The 22045-nt window shown below is 44.0% G+C and overlaps 1 protein-coding gene across 1 annotated transcript in view; it reads right to left on the minus strand.

Moving 5' to 3' along the window:
• SCGN (secretagogin, EF-hand calcium binding protein) overlaps positions 1 to 22045 on the minus strand; it is a 53200-nt gene that overhangs the window by 27485 nt on the left and 3670 nt on the right. The gene's annotated exons all lie outside the window — the stretch shown is intronic.

A 22045-nucleotide genomic window follows, 5' to 3' on the forward strand; every position in this document is an offset into this window, starting at 1 on the left:
CAGTGTTTACGATATGGAATTTTATACATCCTGCATTCTTTGTGCTTGCATATCCAATGACTAATTCCCCATTCAAACAATTTCTAGGTGGTGAATGTGAGAAGTTGAGAGTTTAACTGTTTATATGATTTGGCAGGTATTATACTGACTTGTAGCCAATTTAACCTGCCAACATTTTTGAACTGGTCTGGCTGGGCTGCACCCCCTGTGATACTAAAGCAGCTACACCTAAGACATTATTTTGGTTAGAAAAACTCAAGCAGAGATGCAGAGATAGGGAGAAGAAATTTAGTGGTGATATGTACAGCATCCAAAAAGAAATACACCACAACTGACCATTAGGATTTCCAAAGGAGATATGTCCCATAATTTCAGATAAATAGAACTAGCAAGGCAGTCTGAATAAAAATACCCATTTATGTCACACTTCTCTGCTTCCCCACTTGGCTAGTTCAAAGAATCATCATTACCCCTTATCTGCCTACTGTGGGGTTCATATGCCTTCTTCTGAAGCATTGTGGCCACTGTCAGACAGAATAGTGGTGGACCTTAGGTCTCATCCAGTATGGTAATTCTTAGTTTCTTATGACCAGTAGTCCTAAAAAAGTGAGTACTATTAAGATAATTGCCATGGCTGCATATCACTTGATTAAAGACAAGGGATGTATTAAAATCATAATCGATTGATAAAGAGAATGAATACCAATTCTGTCTCCCACTGCTGAGGGTGATGAAGCCAGAGATATTTAGAGCCGAGGTCCAAGCACAGGAAAGACTGAGCACATGGGGATGTCAGATCATGGGACTAGAAGCCAGGAACTCCTGAGTTCCAGTCCAAATGCTGACACTACCTCTTTGGGGTCTTGGGGAACTCACTTAACCTCTCTGCTTCAGTTACCCTATACATAAAATGGGGATCATAACTACTTGCTTCACAGTAGTTAATGTTTATAAAGTGTTCTGAGGATGACAAATTTGGAAATTGTTGTTAATTTAACTTATTATTGCAGCAGCTTTCCAGGGTTTAAACGTGGCAACAACAGAAGGAGTTGTCATTGGGCCCTGAGTCAGCAAAACACTTAAGAATGGGCTAAATTTGCATTTACATCCACTTTGCACTGTCAAAGGTACAAGGCTGTAGAGAATCAGGCCCTCAATCTTTCATTCCAGGACAATTTATAAACTTCTTGCAGCTAACATGGTTGTGCTGTAGGTACAATGCCTAACTGTACTATCACTGTTAATCCACAAGTGAATATTTTGAAAACTTGCTCCCCACTGAAATGAATTGCAGTAAGGACACCCATGCCTCGAATCTCACAAATCTATTTGATACCATGCAGAATAATCAGTAGTCATGTGTAACCCTTTTGGTGCCAACTGGCAGAGGGAAAGGGGATTCATAGGGTGTTAATAGGGATCCACTGGATCAGATATATGCATATTAAGTTCACCAAAGTGTGGCGTGTGAGGTCTCTAATAAGAGCCAGTAGCCCACTAGTCATCCCAATCATTTCAAAATGTATGTATGGATAATAATTAAGGAATTAGAGATCTATATTGAAATTATATTCTCAGAGACTTGGAGTGAAGGCAGATAACCAAGAGGTGACATGACTTCAACAGGTTCCTTTCAAACAGGAAGTAGCAGATACTTAGCTCTGTCTGGTCACGTGTATTGGACATTGTATGTCTCACAATGCAGGCCTATTTGCATCCTGAGCCCAATACCCACTGCAATGTTTACAGGAAGAAATAAACAGCAGGAAGGGATCCTGTTTACCAGTAAAGACAATGGAGAGTGGCGTATACCTGGGAGTGCAGAGGTACAATCTAAATTTTTCACAAACGAGAGACGCTGACAATGTGACTTGTCTCATGAAAAAGGGATCATAGTCTGTGTGGCTGGAAAGTGTTGGTAATACTTTATTAGACACGAGGGTCTTGTTAATTAAGCCTAGGTTCTAGAATGTGTTATGATTTGATTTGATTTATTTTCTTCCAGTACTTCTACTTGCTATCATTCAAATCTCTCTACTTTGTTGAACTAACTTATTTGTTTTCACTATAAACTTACTTAAGTGCTGAATGTCAAGGGGAACAGTGGTCTGAGGTGTACCTGGTAAGATGGGTTGTACTATTCCTTTGGGATCAATGAATCTGTGAACACTTTGAGTGTCCAGTGAACAGGGATTGGACGGTCCAGGGAGACCTCAGAGGGCTTGGGGGTTGGAGTGTGCCTATTGCCAACCTGTAGAATCAGAGTGGGGCATGCATAGTCTTAGAGGGGAGTGTTTGTGTTGCCCGTGGCCAGTGGAGGGGACTCTGAGCAGGCACAGGCAAGGCTTCCTCATGCTAAGGCCAGTTGGTAGCAAAGTGTCTCACAGCCCTGAGTACCCATGGGGAAGCATCACAATATGATGGTATCAATTTCCCGCTGGTACAAAAGAATACTACTGTGTAGGATTTTTCCCCTTAGAACCTCTGCCACAGTCAGCAGTAGTTACTGTAGTAGAGTAACATCAGGATTTCATAGATGAGAGAATGGAACCGTGATTAGATTATTGGCTTGCCTACACTTGAAGTGCTACAGTGGTGCAGCTGCATTGCTGTAGTGCTTCCATGTCAACATTTCTTATGCTGATAGGAGGGGCTCTCCCATCGGCATAGGTAATCCACCTCCCCCATTCGCATAGGTAATCCACCTCCCTCACCGGCAGTAGCTAGGTTGACTGAAGAATTCTTCTGTTGACCTAGCACTGTCTATACCTGGGATAGCTAGGTCAATCTAACTTTTTAGTGCAGACTACGCCAGGAGTCGGCAACCTTTCAGAAGTGGTGTGCCGAGTCTTCATTTATTCAATCTAATTTAAGGTTTCGCATGCCAGTAATACATTTTAACATTTTTAGAAGGTCTCTTTCTATAAGTCTTTAATATATAACTAAACTATTATTGTATGTAAAGTAAACAAGGTTTTAAAAATGTTTAAGAAGCTTCATCTAAAATTAAATTAAAATGCAGAGCCCTCCGGTCTGGTGGCCAGGACCTGGGCAGTGTGAGTGCCACTGAAAATAAGCTTGCGTGCCGCCTTTGGCATGTGTGCCATAGGTTGCCTACCCCTGGAGTAGGCCATACATACACTGGAACTGAAGTATCTACCCTCTACATATACTTCAATCAATATGCTCATGCATCTTTGTATTTGTCTGACATCTTCCCCAAACCTGATGCTACATTTTTATGACATAAAATATGAGCTAGTGCTCATCACTGCTTTTGAAAATTAAGACCCGATCCTCAAATGGATTTCAATGAACATTGGGAGCATAAATACCTTTGAGGATCTGGTTCTGACTTCCATGGGGCTACTCATGTGCTTAAAGTTACACATATACCTACATGCTTTGCTGGATTGGGGTCTTTCTTTTCCCTCTTTGTTCCCAACACATCCTGCATCTTTAGAAGTGCCTGCTGTTTTCCAAATGCCCTTCACCCATCAACAGTAAAGAGCTCTGTTATATTTCATTATGACATAAGAACATAATTTGATTTCTCTTTATCTGAGTTCACAGCAAAAAAAATCTCAACAACTCTCTCATGCATGAGAACATTATTGGTCTATACATTTATTATAAAATGCCCTTCACTGGGCATCCTCCATTGAAATCAAAAGGATTTTGTTAATCAAGTAAATATCTTCTGTTTATAAATGTCAAGTCCAATTCATTAATAGAGAATAGCTCTACTGAAAAGAATGAAGTAGCTCTTCTGACCTGGTTGTATACATCAATTGATGACATGTGAGTGAGTGTGGAGGATGGATGGATAGACAGGCAGACAATCAAAAAAGTGGGGCACTTTTGAACAAACACAGTACTGTTTTCTTTCACCTCAACATTATAACTCTTTCTTGTGGTATTTAAATTGGCTTCAAGAGCAGAACACTTCCCAGGCGTTAGGCAAGCATATCAGTTACTATTTTCAATAGCCTGGCAAACTACTCTGAAATTATCCTCCTCCATGCCTAGTAGGATAAGTTATTTTTGAAACTATAATCATCACTGATATTTGAAAAAATGTGCTGTGGAATTCAAACTGGTGTTTTGTTATAAAAGCTTGTTGTTCAACCATGTGTCAGCTTTTAACAACTTCATTGAATTCTAATTCCGTAAGAGCATTGATAATGAGAATAAAAATAGGGTTTTTTATAATTAGCTATCTTATTGGATAAATTGCTTAAGATGCATCATTTGGAATGTATGAAAATCATAGCACCATTAGCTTTCAGTCCAGATGTTCTTCAGTATGACAGGTGTTTCAAAGCTGTCCTCCCTCTCTCTGCAGCACCATTCTCTTTTTTGTAATGTAAAAGGTAACAGCAGTATATTACTATCACTAAGCAGATCATTTTACTTCTGGAGAGCAAAGGCAGAGTCAAAAATGCACAATCTGGGTTTTCTGAGAGGTATGCTAGAAGTAAAGTATTTATATATCGAATTGTGCAACTTCAACTTCAACTTCAATCTCCAGCTTTGTTCTTTAGCTCCGTATCCTAAATTTGGAATGACATGATCTATTCTGCTGTTGATGGAGGGCAGCCAAGAGCTGCCTTTCACCCCCACATAGGGGAGTAAGAAAGCATCTTGTGTGGCTGCCCTGGGGCTGCTACTCTCTCCACAATGCAGGTGGATGGGGACTAGGAGCAGCCATGACTCTGTACCCCAACACGCCAGCTATTCCAACTGAGCTGCTGCAGAAACCAAGTAAGTTGCTCCATGAAAAGACCTGAGGCAGCTTATTTCCCGCCTGAAGAAGGGGGGATGCAGGGGTCAAATGTTGACTCTAAAAAGCTTAAACAAGTCTGGATCTACACTGGGTGCTAGGTTTTGTTTTCACATCACTGCTGTAATATTGCTACAGTGAGGCAGTGAATCTGGAGAGATGATAGTGTTAACATCACAGTAACAAATATTGCTGGTAGTTAAAACCTCAGAAGTCTTGTGCATTTGAGAGGGGCTTACCCCAGAAACAGCAGGGAAAAAATTGTTACCCATCAACCTGGAAGCAGAATGTAAAATACTAGAGGTCTGGATCTTAAGACAGCCTTGGGTTTTACAGTGGAAAATATTTAAATAAATGACATACATTGTTACTACTAGTTATAGTGCTTAACATACTTACAGATCTTTATATCTTCAAAGCACAGTACAAACATCAATTACTATCACTTAACTGGATTCATTTAATTGGTTTTCAATAATTGCCATGGTTTCCACAGACAAGATTCAAATGTCCCTAAAAAAAGTGTCTTGCCAATGCACAATTAATTTACACTGTGTAGATGTGACCTGAGGATGCATTTTCTGCTGTCATAAGATACTCCTGTAGTTTGAAAGGTAACTGCTAGCCCATATTAGTGCTCTCCTCCTCCTCCCTATCCCCAAATCTTGTGTAACTGGAGATTGTTCATATTATAAGGAAAATGAGAGAGAGAGAGAGCGCACTCCAGACTGACAAACATCAACTACATAGAAACAGAGGTACCACACTGATCAGAGCCAGGTGTGACAATAACAGAAAATGTGGAAGTGGAAGAAGTGTTAAATGGCTTTTATGTTTCAGTTTTCACCAAAAAGTTTAGTAGCAATTGGACATCTAACTTAATGAATGCCAGTGAAAATGAAGTAGGATTGGAGACTAAAATAGGGAAAGAAAAGTTAAAAATTACTTAGACAAGTTGGATGTCTTCAAATCGCCATGGCCTGATGAAATACATCCTATAATACTCAAGGAGCTGACTGAGGAAATATCTGAGCCATTAGTGACTATCTTTGAAAAGTCATGGAAGGACTGGAAAAGGGTAAATATAGTGCCAATCTATAAAAAGAGGAATAAGGACAACCCAGGGAATTTCAGACCAATCATCTTAACTTCAGCACCCGGAAAGATAATGGAGCAAATAATTAAGCAATCAATTTGCAGACACCTAGAAAATAATAAGGTGATAAGTAACAGTCAGAATGGATTTGTCAAGAACAATTCATGTCAAACCAACTTGATAGCTTTCTTTGACAGGGTAACAAGCCCTGTGGATTGCGGGGGGGAGGAAGGGAGGGGTGCGGTAGATGTGGTATATCTTGACTTTAGTAAGGCTTTTGATACTGTCTTGCATGAACTTCTCATAAACAAACTAGGGAAATACAACCTAGATGGAGCTACTATAAGGCGGGTGCAGAAGCAGTTGGAAAACTGTTCCCAGAGAGTAGTTATCAGTGGTTCACAATCAAGCTAGAAGGGCATATAGAGTGATCCACAGGGATCAGTTCTGGATCCAGTTCTGTTCAATGTCTGTTTAGGCTGGACATAAGCAAAAACTTCCTGTGAAGGTAGTTAAGCACTGGAATAAATTGCCTATGGAGGTTGTAAAATCTCTGTCATTGGAGACTTTTAAGAGCAGCTTAGACAAACAACTGTCAGGGATGGTCTAGATTGGGGTTCTTGCAACAAATTTTTTGGCGGCCTCAGAGAGTGGCCACTCTCACTGGTGGCCATACTGATACTTTTTCCCTAAAATACTTAATTAACTTTAGGAAAAACAATTAAATATGCACAGATATACATTACAATGATTTGGATGTGTATTTGTAGGGTTTTTTTTGGCAGACTCAATAACAAAAATAATGCTGCCTCCCCTTTCCGCCCCCCCAGCCAGAGCTTAGTGGGTCCTGGGGCTTGCTGTGGAAAGTGATATTTGTATATTTGTTAATATCACAGCTATGAAAAGTGATAAGTGATATTAACAAACATACAAGTATCACTTTTCACAGCTAGCTAGCAAGTCTGCTGTGAAAAGAGATACTTGCATGTTTGTTAATATCACTTTTCTCAGCAAGCCCCAGGACTCATTAAGCCCTGGATGGCGGGGCAGAAGGGGGAGGGAGTGGGGGCCTGGGGCAATGTGGGGGATGAATGAAGGTCTGGGGGAAGCAGTGGGGGTCCGGGGTAATGGGGAGATGTATGTCAGACCAGGAAGGCAGCAGGGTCCTGGGTGGGCGGGGGAGGAGGGATGGATATGGGATGGATATAGGCCATGGGAGGCAGTGGGGGCCAGGGGCGATGGGAGTGGGTGATGAGCCCCACTGTTGCATGGCCAGAGCCAGGGCCTGTTGTCTGCTGCCATGTGGCCAGGGCTCAGTGCCCACAGCCAGAACCCGGAGCTGGGGACAGGAAATGTGTGGCTGGAGCCAGGGATTGGAGTCCACTGCCATGCAGCCAGAGCTGTGGGTCAGCACCCAGAGCCAGTGCCTGCTGCTGCAGGGCCAGAGCCTGGAGCTGGGTGCCAGAGCCCAGGACTGCTTAGCTGGAGCCACAAGCCAGTGCTCGCTGCTGCATGGCCAGGGCCAAGGGTTGGCACCTGGGCCCAGCTCCCACCACAGTGTGGCCAGAGCCAGAGAACAGAGCTGTGGGTCGATGACTGCTGCCGGGCAGCCAGGGCAGGGGATCAGCACTGGGGTTGGGCCGCGTAGCTGGAGTCTGGGGCCAGCACCCACCACCGCATGGCCGGAACTGGGGGCCAGAGGCCGACTGAAGCTCCGTGGCTGGAGGCAGCGGTCAGCAACTGCTGCCCTGTGGCCAGAGCCAGGGGTTGGAGCCCAAAGCCCCATGCTTGGAGCTTGCTGCTGTGCAGCTGGGCATGGGCTTGGCAACTGTGGCCGGCGCCTGTCACTGCACAGCTGAAGCCCAGGACTGGAGCCAGGAGCCAGCGCCTGCTGCTACACAGCTGGAACCAGGGGACGGAGGTTGAAGTCCCACAGCTGGAGGCCAGGGCTGCATGGCCAGAGCCAGCGGGGGTCAGTACCTGCTGCCCCGCGGTCAGAGCCCTGGGCCTCATGGCCAGATTCCTGAATTCCTGCCGCTGGAGCCTGCCGTCCAAAACCCCTCCCCACAACGGGTCAAGAACTCACCTTGCTCCTGCAGTGCTGTGCCCCTCTCTAGAGGTGGTGCAGGCGGTGCATCCAGTAGCAATAAGGAGAGAGAAAGAAGGGCTGATGCTTCCTACCCCCCATCACCAGCCAGGAGTCTGTCGTGGCCGCACTAAAAGCTCCTGGTGGCCACATTTGAGAAACATTGGTCTAGATAATACTAGTCCTTCCTTGAGTGCAGGGAACTGGACTAGATGACTTCTTGAGCTCCCTTCCATTCCTATGATTCTATGTAAAATAGGATTGTTAAAACAACCCATCCCCGCTGGAAAGTAGGTTGTGTGGGTTTTTTTTTTAATTATTAACTAACTATTCAACAAAGTTGGTACAAATAGAAAAGGCAAAGCCAAACAAGCTCTGGTTTCATATGTCTAAAGGTTACATTGAATTTGTTTCAGAACTGTCTATTACAGTGGTCAGCAAATGCTATAATGACAGTACAGTTCTGACCTGGAAAGTGACTACAAATAGCTTGATGGGATTCTCTGCCTATTGTCTTTATAAACTGGTGGGATGATTTGGCAGCAAATAAACAGCTGTAGTCAAGCATAGTCTTTCTCAAGGGTTTGTGGTGTCATTATTATGTAGTCACCATCTAGAGCAGAATGGCACTTCAAGGTTGCAGAAGCACTTCCATTCTTACTATCCTCCCGCCACTATGGGCTGAAATATTCTAGACTTGTTCTGTCTGATAACTTTATTTTTGGAAAGTTTTGAACAAAAATGCTTCAGTGCTTTCTCTGGGCAGTCTCTGCTGGCAGGGCTCCTATGTATTTCCAACAGCAAGCTCAACCTGCCCTCCTCTGGGGGTGGACTTCTGTGCTAACACTGCCTGCCTTCCCCAGTATTTGTGAGAATCCTGGAGTAGCCTGGCCTAGGTGGGAGGTGTATGCAATTTGCCCATTTAATGTTGCCTATAGAATACAGGAACATTTTTAGAGATGAAAATTTTTAGCAGTCAAAACTAGGCCTGTCGATTAATCACAGTTTACTCACGCGATTAACTCAAAAAAACTAATTGCGATTAAAAAAATTAACTGTGATTAATTGTACTGTTAAACAATAGAATACAAATTGAAATATATTAAATATTTTTGATGTTTTTCTACATTTTCAAATATATCTATTTCAGTTACAACACAGAATATAGTACAGAATACAAAGTGCACGGTGCTCACTTTCTATTATTTTTTACTACAAATATTTGCATAGTAAAAACGAAAAACAAAAGAAATAGTATTTTTTCAATTCACCTCATACAAATACTGTAGTGCAATCTCTTTATTATGAAAGTGTAACTTACAAATGTATTTTTTGTTACATAACTGCACTCAAAAACAAAACAATGTAAAACTTTAGAGCCTACAAATTCACTCAGTCCTACTTCTTGTTCAGTCAATTGCTAAGAGAAACAAGTTTGTTTACGTTTATGGGAGATAATGCTGCCCACCTCTTAATTACAATGTCACCTGAAAATGAGAATAGGCATTCACATGACACTGTTGTAGCTGGCATTGCAAGATAATTATGTACCAGATCGGCTAAAGATTCATATGCTTCTGCCATTGTTCCAGAGGACATGCTTCCATGCTGATGACACTTGTTAAAAAAATAATGTGTTAATTAAATTGATGACTGAACTCCTTGGGGGAGAATTGTATGTCTCCTGCTCTGTTTTACCCGCATTCTGCCATATATTTCATGTTATAGCAGTCTCGGATGATGACCCAGCACATGTTATTCGTTTTAAGAACGCTTTCACTGCAAATTTGACAAAATGCAAAGAAGGTACCAGTGAGAAATTTCTAAAGATAGCTACAGAACTCGACCCAAAGTTTAAGACTCTGAAGTGCCTTCCAAAATCTGAGCGAGACAAGCTGTGGAGCATGCTTTCAGAAGTCTTAAAAGAGCAACACTCTGATGTGGAAACTATAGAACCCAAACCACCAAACAAGAAAATCAACCTTCTGCTGGTGGCATCTGACTCAGATGATGAAAATGAACATGTGACGGTCCACATTTCTTTCGATTGTTATTGAGCAGAACTTGTCATCAGCAGGGATGCATGTACTCTGGAATGGTGGTTGAAGCATTAAGGGACATATGAATCTTCAGCACATTTGGCATGTAAATATCTTGCGATGCCGGCTACAGCAGTGCCATGCAAACGCCTGTTCTCACTTTCAGGTGACATTGTAAACAAGAAGCAGGGAGAAAATCTTCTGCAAATGTAAACAAACTTGTTTGTCTAAATGTTTAGCTGAAAAAGAAGTAGTGACTGAGTGGACTTGTAGGCTCTAAAGTTTTACATTGGTTTGTTTTTGAATGCAGGGTTTTTTTGTACATAAGTTTACATTTATAAGTTCAACTTTCATGATAAAGAGATTGCACTACAATACTTGTATTAGGCGAATTGAAAAATACTGTTTCTTTTGTTTATTACAGTGCAAATATTTGTAATAAAAATAAATATAAAGTTAGCTCTGTACACTTTGTATTTTGTGTTGTAATTGAAATCAATATATTTGAAAATGTAGAAAACATCCAAATATATTTAAATAAATTGTATTCTCTTATTGTTTAACAGCGTGATTAATCATGCGATTAATTTTTTTAATTGCTTGACAGCCCTAGTCAAAACACAGTGTGAGTATAATTAAGGGAATTTTTCTTCTGTAGAAAGGGGCAAACAGGATCAGATAAAATAAGAATTGCTTCAAACTTTGCTCAAACTTAGGCATATGGAGATGGTGGCTATTTGAGGAGGAATCAAAAATGACACCAAGTCTGCAAATTCAGGAGCCAAGGGTATGAAAGTATTAGATTAGATTATAATGGTGACTGAACCAAGCCTGGAAGAGGGATTTTTACTTTTACCCCTTAGCTATCATCATGTGAACAATAAAACTTCAAAGGCATTGGCTTAGGTCCCAATCCAGCGGAGTGCTGAGTATCTCTTGAGAGCAGCTGAGCATCCTCAATGGCCAACGAAGTCTATGGTAATTGAAGGCACACCACTTTTTAGGATCAAGTCCGTAACATGTATGTTATTAGCAAACAAAAGATTATATAATTTTGCCATGAAAACAAACATCTGTAAAAAATACGGCACATGGCGTTTCTCATAAATCACTTGATTTAAGGACAATTTTTTTTATAAGAACATTTCTTATTAAGGATAATACTCCACAAAGCTTTGCATGGAAAAACTACTGTAATTCAACCCACCATAGTAAGTACATTTTCCCCTGTTCACATCTGATCCTGTCCTTCAATTTTGTGAAAAATCGTTTAAAAATATTTCACATCAGAAAGGTAATTGACATATTAATACTTCTCATTATGATGGAAAGGACATGTTCACCTTTTTATTCCCAAAGTGTTTAATTTCTTAAGGATGGTTGTCCATAACCTTCTGGAAACTTGACAATAATCTCTCTCCTTTTATCACATTTTTTTCTTTTGGGTGCCCTTGCCCCCACGTTCTCTCATATTTCTTTCCTTGTTAAGAGGGCTGTGCTGCTGGTAGTGATTTATTTTAATGAAAACGCAGTGATGAATCATTTGTTTTGGAAAAAATAAAATGTGCAGAGAATCACAGGGACTTTAGAACTTGATGTAAGGGTAGGTCTAATTTAGGATATGCCAACCTTGAGAGTATCACTTTAATCAAGAACAGGTCATGTCATTAACATTCTCCCCCCACATGAGGAGATAGAAAATAGAATTGTTCCCTACAATTAAGTACGTACAACACATGTAAGGAAAAAAAAGACTAAAGCACTGAAAGATGCTTGTTTGCAAGTAATTTTTTTGTTTTTAAATTCCCAACTTCCCTTGTTCATTGGTACAAAAGCCAGGCAGACTGCACCATTCAATTCTGTCTGCAGCTAGCTGTCAGTGTCTGCCAAATTGGAACAATAAATCCTTGGACTAATTCAGATCTCACTTGGGGTATGTCTACACTACGAAATTAGTTTGAATATATAGAAGTCGGTTTTGTAGAAAGCGTTTTTATACAGTCGATTGTGAGTGTCCCCACACAAATGCTCTAAGTGCATGTAGTCGGCAGAATGTGTCCACAGTACCGAGGCAACCGTCAACTTCCAGAGCGTTGCACTGTGGATAGCTATCCCACAGTTGCCGCAATCTCCGCCGCCCATTTGAATTCTGGATAGAAATCCCAGTGCCTGATGGGGCAAAAACATTGTCGCGGGTGGTTCTGGGTACATGTTGTCAGGCCCCCCCTTCCCTCCCTTCCTCCGTGAAAGCAACAGCAGAGAATTGTTTCGTGCCTTTTTCCCCGGGGTTGCCCATGCAGATGCCATACTATGGCAAACATGGAGCCCTCTCCGTTCACCGTCACCATATGTCTCCTGGGTGTGGACAGACGTGGTACTGCATTGCTACACAGCAGCCGCTTGTTGCCTCTTGGCAGCAGACAGTGCAGTATGACTGGTAGCCATTGTTGCCATACTCCAGGGTGCTCTTTTAGCCAACCTCGGTGAGGTCGGTCAGGGGCTCCTGGGCAGACATGGGAGTGATTCAGCCAGATCATTTCCCTTTTAAGTTTCGTCTCATGGCGATTCAGTCCTGCCGGCAGTCGTACTGCACCGTCTTCTAATGAGCAGCCAGGAGACGGCGATGGCCAGCAGACATACTGCACCGTCTTCTGCCGAGCACCCAGGAGATGACGATGGCCAGCAGTCGTACTGTACCATCTGCTGCCAGCAAGATGTATAAAGATAGATGAAGTGGATCAAAACAAGAAATAGACCAGATTTGTTTTGCATTAATTTTCTCCTCCCTCCCTCTCTGAAATCAACAGCCTGCTAAACCCAGGGTTTTGAGTTCTATCCTTGAGGGGGGCCATTCGGTTTCTCCTTGATGCAAAGCCACCCCCTTTGTTGATTTTAATTCCCTGTAAGCCAACCCTGTAAGCCATGTTATCAGTCGCCCCTCCCTCCGTCAGAGCAACAGCAGACAATTGTTTCACGCCTTTTTTCAGCGCAGAAGCCATAGCACTGGGAACATGGAGCCCGCTCAGATCACCCTGGCAATTATGAGCACTATAAACACCATGCACATTATCCAGCAGGATTTGCAGAACCATAATCCACAAGAAAAGCAAAATCAGGTGAGGAGGAAGCGACTGCAGCGCAGTGACAAGAGTGATGAGGACATGGACAGAGACTTCTCACAAAGTATGGGCCCCGGCAATCTGCACATCATGGTGTCAGTTGGGCAGGTTCATGGCATGGAATGCAGATTCTGGGCCCGGGAAACAAGCACAGACTGGTGTGACCGCATAGTGTTGCAGGTCTGGGATGATTCCCAGTGGCTGCGAAACTTTCGCATGCATAAGGGCACTTTCATGGAACTTTGTGACTTGCTTTCCCCTGCCCTGAAGCGCAAGAATATCAAGATGAGAGCAGCCCTCATAGTTGATAAGTGAGTGGCGATAGCCCTGTGGAAGCTTGCAACTCCAGACAGCTACCGGTCAGTCAGGAATCAATTTGGAGTGGGCAAATCTACCGTAGGGGCTGCTGTGATGCAAGTAGCTAACGCAATCACTGAGCTGCTGATATCAAGGGTAGTGACCCTGGGAAATGTGCAGGTCATAGTGGATGGCTTTGCTGCAATGGGATTCCCTAACTATGGTGGGGCCATGGACGGAACCCATATCCCTATCTTGGCACCAGAGCACCAAGCCAGCGAGTACATAAACTGCAAGGGGTACTTTTCAATAGTGCTGCAAGCACTGGTGGATCACAAGGGATGTTTCACCAACATCAATGTGGGATGGCCGGGAAAGGTACATGACGCTCGCATCTTCAGGAACTCTGGTCTGTTTCAACAGCTGCAGCAAGGGACTTACTTTCCAGACCAGAAAATAACTGTTGGGGATGTTGAAATGCCTATAGTTATCCTTTGGGTCCCAGCCTACTCCTTAATGCCATGGCTCATGAAGCCATATACAGGCAGCCTGGAAAATAGTCAGGAGCTGTTCAGCTATAGGCTGAGCAAGTGCAGAATGGTGGTAGAATGTGCATTTGGGCGTTTAAAAGCACACTGGTGCAGTTTACTGAGTCGTTTAGATCTCAGCCAAACCAATATTCCCATTGTTATTACTGCTTGCTGTGTGCTCCACAATATCTGTGAGAGTAAGGGGGAGACGTTTATGGAGGGTGGGAGGTTGAGGCAAATTGCCTGGTCACTGATTACGTGCAGCCAGACATCAGGGCAGTTAGAAGAGTACAGGAGGGTGCAGTGCGCATCAAAGAAGCTTTGAAAACCAGTTTCAGGAATGGCCAGGCTATGGTGTGAAAGTTCTGTTTGTTTCTCCTTGATGGAAAGCACCCCCGGGTTCACTCTACTTTCCTGTAAGCTAAGCACCCTCCCCTCCCCACTTCGATCACTGCTTGCAGAGGCAATAAAGTCATTGTTTCTTCACATTCATGCATTCTTTATTTATTCATCACACAAATAGGGGGATAACTGCCAACCGGGAGGGGTGATAGAGGAGGAAGGACAAGGCCACACAGCACTTAAAAACTTTAAAACTTATTGAATGCCAGCCTTCTGTTGCTTGGGCAATCCTCTGGGGTGGAGTGGCTTGGTGGCTGGAAGCCCCCGCACCGCATTCTTGGGCATCTGGGTGAGGAGGCTATGGAACTTGGAGAGGAGGGCGGTTGGTTACACAGGTGCTGCAGCGGCAGTCTGTGCTCCTGCTGCCTTTCCTGCAGCTCAACCATTCGCTGGAGCATATGAGTTTGATCCTCCAGCAGCCTGAGCATTGACACCTGCCTTCTTTCAGCAAGCTGATGCCACTTACCATCTTCAGCCTGCCACCTCTCCACACAGTCATATTGTGTTTTTCTGCACTCTGAGATTGTCTGCCTCCATGTATTTTGCTGTGCTTGGTCAGTGTGGGAGGACAGCAGGAGGTCAGAGAACATTTCATTGCAAATGCATTTTTTTCATCTTCTAATCTTCGCTAGCCTCTGGGAAGGAGAAACATATGCAGCTGGTAGAGGGAAAAAAAAGGGAGAGTGGTAGTTAAAAAGACACATTTTATAGAACAACGGGTACACTTTTTCACGGTAAATCTTGTTGTTAACATTACATAGCACATGTGCTTTCATTACAAGGTCGTATTTTGCCTCTTATTGAGGGTATGCCGGTTTGGTGTGAGAGATCACTCACGCAGGGCCAGGCAACAGAATTTGGCTTGCAGGCAGCCATGGTAAGCTACAGTCTTTTGGCTTCTTTAACCTTCATAACATGTGGGAATGGTTTCAAACAGCAGCGCCCTCATTTCCCATACAAAGTAGCTGTTGGGTTGGCCATTTAAAATGGGTTGGCAATTTAAAAGGAGGGGCTGCGGTTTCCGGGTTCACGTGCAACAGAAACCCAACTAACCCTCCCCCTCCCACACACACAATTCTCTGGGATGATGGCTTCACCCCTCTCCCCCCGCATGGCTAACAGCAGGGAAGATTTCTGTTCAGCCACAGGCAAACAGCCCAGCAGGAATGGGCACCTCTGAATGTCTGCTTACTAAAACCACCCAGTTTCAACCAGCTGACCATGAATGATATCACTCTCCTGAGGGTAACAAAGAGAGATAAAGAACGGATGTTGTTTGAATGCCAGCAAACACCAGGACCATACACTGCAATGCTTTGTTCTGCAATGATTCCCAACTACATGCTACTGGCCTGGCGTGGTAAAGTGTCCTAACATGGAGGACAGAATAAGGCTGCCCTCCCCAGAAACCTTTTGCAAAGGCTTTGGAAGTACATCCAGGAGAGCTTTATGGAGATGTCCCTGGGGGATTTCCGCTCCATCCCCAGACACGTTAACAGACTTTTCCAGTAGCTATACTGGCCGCGAATGCCAGGGCAAATTAATCATTAAACACTATTGCTTTTAAACCATGTATAATATTTACAAAAGTACACTCACCAGAGGTCCCTCCTCCACCTTCAGGGTCCAGGAGCCCATCTTGGATGGGTTCGGGGGGTACTGGCTCCAGGTCCAGTGTGATAAACAGATCCTGGTTGTTGGGGAAACCGGTTTCTTCGCTTCCTTGCTGTGAGCTATCTACAACCTCCTCATCATCATTATCTTCCTCGCCCCCAAAACCCGCTTCCATGTTGCCTCCCACTACTTGGACGGAGTCAAAGCACAGGGTGGGGAAGTGGTGAATTTGCCCCCTAGAATGGCATGCAGCTCATCATAGAAGCGGCATGTCTGGGGCGCTGAACCGGAGCGGCTGTTTGCCTCTCTGATTTTTTGGTAGGCTTGCCTGAGCTCCTTAATTTTCACGCGGTACTGCTGTGGGTCCCTGTTATAGCCTCTGTCCTTCATGCCATTGGAGATTTTTTCAAATATTTTGGCATTCGTCTTTTCGAACGGAATTCTGCCAGCACGGATTCGTCTCCCCATACAGCAACCAGATCCCATACCTCCCATTTGGTCCATACTGGAGCTCTTCGGCAATTCTGGGATTGCATGGTCTCCTGTGATGATGGGCTCTGCATGGTGACCTGTGGAGGTGAGCTCGCCGTGCTGGCCAAACAGGAAATGAGATTCAGAAGTTCACAGGCCTTTTCACGTATTCCTGGCCAGTGCATCTGAGTTGAGAGCGCTGTCCAGAGCAGTCACAACTGAGCACTCTGGGATAGCTCCTGGAGGCCAATACTGTCGAATTGCGTCCACACTACCCCAAATTTGACCTGGCAAGGCCGATTTCAGTGCTAATCCCCTCTTCGGGGATGGAGTAAAAAAATTGATTTTAAGAAACTTTTAAGACGAAAAAAAGGGCTTCATCATGTGGATGGGTGCAGGTTTAAATTGAGATAACGCTGCTAAATTTGACCTCAACTCTTAGTGTAGACCAGGCCTTAGAATCTGATCCTTTAACAGGCTCCATGCATGCAAAGCCCTGTGTCCACATGGAGCCAGATGCCGGATTGAGATCTTAGTCAATGCAGCTCCCACAGAAGCCAGTGAGAACTGAACTCATGTGAGAGCCTGAATCTGCCATATGCTAAGTGCCTCCTATGCAGAATAACTACAATAGCCTCTTTTTAAAAAAAGCTAGCCTTCTACTTGCACCCACAAATTGTGGGCACAAATATTTGATGGCCCAATTAATTTCTTCACAAATCTTAGGCATGTATATGACCACATGCAGGGGTGAAAGTAACTTAAGGGACTTACAGTACGCAGGGCGGCTGGGGTCCTGAGCAAGGTGGGAGGATGGCTCTGGGGCCCCAGAATGGGTAGGCCTTGGGCAGAAGGGGCAGGGCTGGGGCCACAATCCCCCAGCCAGCCCTTCAGCCCTGCATGGCCTGTGCTGCCTGGAGCTCCAGCAACAATTTAAAGGGCCCGGGGCTCTTGGCCACTGCTACCGCTACCCCGTGGCTCTGGCAGCAATTTAAAAGGCCTGGGGCTCTGGCTGCTGGTGCGCTAGCAGCAGCAGCAGGGAGCACCAGGGCTCTGTTGGTGATTTAAATTCCCGGGCCCTGGAGAAGCTGCCCGTTTTGGCCCCCATCATCAGCGGCCCTGCCGGTATGGTCGGCTGAGTATCGGCTCTTACCAACTGTATCTACAATTGATTGTGGGTGCAAAATGAACCAGTAGGTATTTCCCCTCAAAAAAACCCAGCGAGCACAAAAATGGAACTAAAGTCATGCTGGAAAACAGGACTTATATACATATGACAGAAGTGGCAACTTCCAGCAGTATCCCAGACAAACCCTACAGAAGTAAGTTTAAGTATTTTAGGAGTTTACTGTATTAAAAATGCAAATGTTAATGTATTATTGTGGGACTGTAAGTAACTTGTTAGGAGGAAAACATGACTAACGTAAATTTGGGGAAGCGTTATGAGCGTCAAAGGACTACTTGAAACCATGTGAACTTTTAAAATTAAGTGGGTTTCCCAGGAAATCTGAAGGAGGAGGCGCATACAAATATTACCCCCTCAGGTTATGCAAGAGCTCAATCTTTTGAAGCTCTGCCCTGAGGAGGGGAACTTTTGTCTGCTGATCACCTGTTACATGAGGACAAGGTCAGAGGCCCAAATGGTAGGAGTGACTCTGAGATTCATGGGTGCACTTATTCTGAGCTAATAGTTGTTATGAACCTATGGCTGCAGAAAAAACCCTTGATGAGGCTGGAAGATTCGGGGGTGATCTCTAGTAAGCTTATTAGCATGGGTGTAAGTTCTTTTAATACTTTAATATATTTTCTCTAACGCTTTCACCTTAAGAATAACCATGCTTGCTTAGGAAAGCTGTGTGGTGTTGTATAACTGTGGGCAATTATGCTTTTTATAGCCTGTGAGGAGAAAAACAAAGCAGGCCTGCTTAGGCAGTTTGACTTGCTGGGGAACTCATAGTGCAGGCAGTGAATTGTGCAACCAGGAAATAACCCCAGCCAGGAGGGAGTGAGACATGTCTCTTCCCAAGAGAGGTGACTACTGGCGAGCCAAAGGCCTGAGAGTGGGTGTTCTCACTGGACTATGGAGGGGGAACAAAGATGCAGTGGCCTTGCACTGTGACAATATATATTTTAACTTTAGAATAAGCATCTTTTCTATATTAGTCTTAGTTCCTTAAATATTACATTTTTTAAAATATAATGTATTGGTTTCTTTATTTTAGTTAAACTACCAGAGAAAGAGGAAGAGAGATTTAAAACTAGAAAATTTTAAAGTTAGTTGGAATGTAATGTACTCCTCCATATACTGGGCCAAATTTTCTGCTGGAATAACTCCAGTGATTACAGGGGAGATGTGCCAGTGGAGAATTTGGCCCTTTATTTAGTTTAACATTTTCTATAGCCCCCATCACTGTAGTGCAGAGGTGGGCAAACTTTTTGGCCCGAGGGCCATATCTGGGTATGGAAATTGTATGGCGGGCCATAAAAACTCATGAGTTGGGTGTTGGGGAGTGAGGGCTCTGGGGTGGGGATGAGGGTTTTGGGGTGCAGAAGGGGGCTCCAGGCTGGGACCAAGGGGTTTGGAGGGCAGGAGGGGGATCAGGGCTGGGGCAGGGGGTTAGGGTGCAGCAGGGAGTCAGGGATGCAGGCTCTGGGCAGTGCTTACCTCAAGCAGCTCCCAGAAGCAGTGGCATGTCCCCCCGCCAGCTGCTACATGGAGGCACGGCCAGGCAGCTCTGTGCGCTGCCCTGTCTACAGGCGCTGCCTCTACAGCTCCCATTGGCTGCAGTTCCCGGTGAATGAGAGCTGCTGGGGCAGCTTGCAGAGCCCCTTGGCTGCCCCTACGCGTAGGAGCTGGAGGTGGGACATGCCACTGCTTCTGGGAGCCGCATGGAGTGAGGCAAGCCCTGGACCCCACTCCCCAGTGGGAGCTTGAGGACCAGATTAAAACATCTGGAGGGCCGTAGTTTGCCCACCTCGCTGCAGTGTCTTGGATTTACACTCATTCCTCTTCCTCCTCCTCTTTGGATATCAATCACACATGGGAAATGTTTTTTCCTGCAGCAGACTTTATCTGTCAAGCAAGAATCTTACACCTTTTAGTTTGCATGGCTTGGCTTTTGACAAGCTTGCTGTTCTGCTTCTTTTCCCTAGCCATGGTCTTCTTTAGACACGACTTTGAATATAGAAAACATTCATTTTTGTCTATTTTTTGTTCCCAACAGTATTCTTAGCTTGTTTTTGCAGAGACTTCTAAATACATACAACGTCTTGCCTTAAAACTAAGGAACAGAAAAAGGAATAGGTCCAGGAGGTCAAAGTTGACAAAAGATATGTCAAATATATACATGAATATACATATGCAATAGCTGAGATCTGCTGAGGTGCTTGAGAAAATAGGCCACTGGTTTAGTCTGGAGAGGGATGCAGGAAGGGTGTTTTCATTCAATTAGGAGTTTTTGACTTCTTGTTTCCTCTAATCACCAGAGCCCAGATTTCAGTCATTCTGTGATGTTCTTTTCTACCAGTGACTCTTTGGGAAAGTGGAAAGGAAAGATTGTATTGGGATGGCTTTGAGGCTAGTTCATATTTTGGATATAAGCCTTAATTCGTACGACTTACTACTTAATGTCTGAACACCTGAAGGGATCTATTTGAAATAACAAATTGTGGGAGGAAGCGCACAATTACAAGAAGACTATGGAGGCTAAGAGCAGGCATAATGCCCTTGGGGCTTTGTGGGGAGTGTGCTCAACCTCTATGCGTTGAGATGGTGCAAGTAATCCCTTCCCCTAGTGCACCCCATTACTGGGCAGGGCAGCAGCATCAAGCCTAAGCTCCAGCAGGATCCTTAAACTAAGTGTTCCCTCCCCTGTGTCGTATACAGGATGCACTTCGGTAGGCACTATCAGAGTACACACAAATGCACACAATGGATGGGGGAAGAAGGAGGCAGCCTCCCTTCTAACCTCTAGGTCACTCATCCATGCTATGGGAGACCTAGGTTCAGTTCTCCCTTCTGCTTGATGGGGAACAGGGATTTGAACATGAGTTTCCCACTTCTCAGGTGAGTGCCCTAAACACTGGACTATGGTTCCTTTCACTTCTCTCTCTGGCCAAGTGCATATTTAATGATTTGTCCACAGTGAACCAGCTTCAATAGGCGAGAGCTCCACATCAGACTATTCCATAGCTCAGTGGTTAGAGCACTCACCTGAGAACTGGAAAAACCCACATTCAGATCCTTGCTCCTCATCAGGCAGGGAAGGGGAGGACATGGAACCCAGGTCTCCCACATCCAGGTGAATATGCTAGTCACTGGGCTAAAAGTTACAAGGGAAGCTGTCACTACAAGCTTTTAAACTTACACAGAGCTCTTCTTCAGGCCTAGGAAACTAACTTGAAGTGTTACTGCTAAATACAAGGTTTGAAGACATTGTTTAGCATAAGTAAGTAACATATTTCAAGGGACGATTCAAGGTGAAGTGGACATTAATCTACATCTACTTGCAAATCAAAGGAGTTATGGTAGAACTGTGTGACCTAATAGCTTTTCAAAGTTAGATAAGGAAAAGGGGGTTGGATCTGGGATTGGGTTTGGCCCATTATACAGTTAGGGGCCCTCTGCAAAATTCATATCTTCCTTTGTTTCAGAACACCCCCAAAAGTTCAAGGATATTTAGATTCAAGACTTTGGTTTGGACCCATCTCCACTAGTGACACATTCTGAATCCTCTTTCTTGCTCAGTGATCGTAATCCACAAATCTGATTCTCAAGTGGCTCATAGTCTCTGCCTTTAATTGTTTCCCCAGCTGCTTTGATGCTCTTGCATTTAATGTCAGACGAAGATGTAGCTGGGAAAAATAACAGAGTTGCAGACTACAATGGTCATTAGGGGAAAATAATAGCTTAGAGAGCGGAGGTTGAAAAAAATATAATTATGAAACTGTTCACTGTTCAAGCAGAGACAACTTCCAGAGCTGATAATGTTATTTATCACTTGTATAGCACTTTAGAAATAGTAACTAATTAATCCTTGTAATGTGTCTGCAAGGTATGTCATTAAGTGTTATTGTCTCTCTGTAGCAGAGGGTAGAAGAGGCATAGAGGGTAAGTGCTCATAAAAGGAATCAGTGTCAAAACTAGGATTAAAATGCAGAGATCCTAACTCCCAGTCCTGTGCTGATATCAGTAGGCCATGTGTTTCTTTAGGGTAATGAAAAATAGTTCCAGGGGGGCCCTTGACCTTTTCCACTGTGGGAAGGGGTTCTTCACACATAAGTAGGAAGCATGTACAGAATAGGTGATTTGTACAGAAAGAAAAACGGTGGGTAAACATAATGTTATATGATAATTATACAAAAATAAGTCATTCATATATAGTGCTACAATGCTCATGATGCTTAAGAGTCCTTTCCCCTGAGGAGCTTCCAAACAAAGTTCTACTCTCAGACTTACCCAGCCTCAGTATTTCTCAGTAGCCTCAATGGGAGATCCACCCGTGCAGGAAAAGCAAAATAATGAGACTGAATACTGCCCTACAGATCTGAGATAATTTTGCCCTTAGTTAAACAATTAGAATTGAAAATAGATGATAGATTGCAAGGC

This window comes from Dermochelys coriacea, chromosome 2 (genome assembly GCF_009764565.3).
Source record: "Dermochelys coriacea isolate rDerCor1 chromosome 2, rDerCor1.pri.v4, whole genome shotgun sequence".
Classification (NCBI taxonomy): Eukaryota; Metazoa; Chordata; order Testudines; family Dermochelyidae; genus Dermochelys; species Dermochelys coriacea.